The following is a 675-nucleotide window of genomic DNA, read 5'->3' as shown; positions in this document are numbered from 1 at the left end:
GACTGGACCCAGGCGGGAACGTCCCAGGTTCACGTCCCAGGTCTCCTTGCTTGTGCAGGGACCTGTGTCCGTAATCTGGGCTGGCCGAGGATGGGGATGGACTGTGGTGTGAGTGCTCTCTAGGAGAGCTGGCTCTCTCTGGTTCTCTTGAGAAATAAATTTTAAAGCTTAATTAAAAAAAAAAAAAGTCATAAGAGAAATTTTAAAATACTTAAAACCAAACAATATGAAGATATTCTATTTTGAACAATATTCAAAATATGCAGCCAGCTCCATGGCTCCTGTGATCTAGCCATTTGGGGAGAAAGGAAGATGTCCCACTGATAACTGGGCCTCCAGCATCCAGAACTCGCGTGAACAGCCCTTCTTCAAGAGACAGCCAGCTCCATGGCTCCTGAGATCTAGCCATTTGGGGAGAAAGGAAGATGTCCCACTGATAACTGGGCCTCCAGCATCCAAAACTCGCGTGGTAGGAAGATCCCTTTCAAGTCTCCTGTCTCTATCTGCCTTTGTCTCTCTCTACGTCTGTCTCTGTCCTCTCTCTCGCTCTCGCTCTCTCTTTCTTTTAATTTTTTACTTTCTAGAATTTTTTTAAGGTGAGCCATTTTACAGGGCCCTTTGGCCCCTCCTACCTAGCCCTTTATCTTGTTAATAATCCCCTCTCCTCCTCCCAGA

This window comes from Tupaia chinensis, unplaced genomic scaffold (genome assembly GCF_000334495.1).
Source record: "Tupaia chinensis unplaced genomic scaffold, TupChi_1.0 Scaffold149011_1, whole genome shotgun sequence".
Lineage (NCBI taxonomy): Eukaryota > Metazoa > Chordata > Mammalia > Scandentia > Tupaiidae > Tupaia > Tupaia belangeri.
This window is presented reverse-complemented; position numbering follows the sequence as displayed.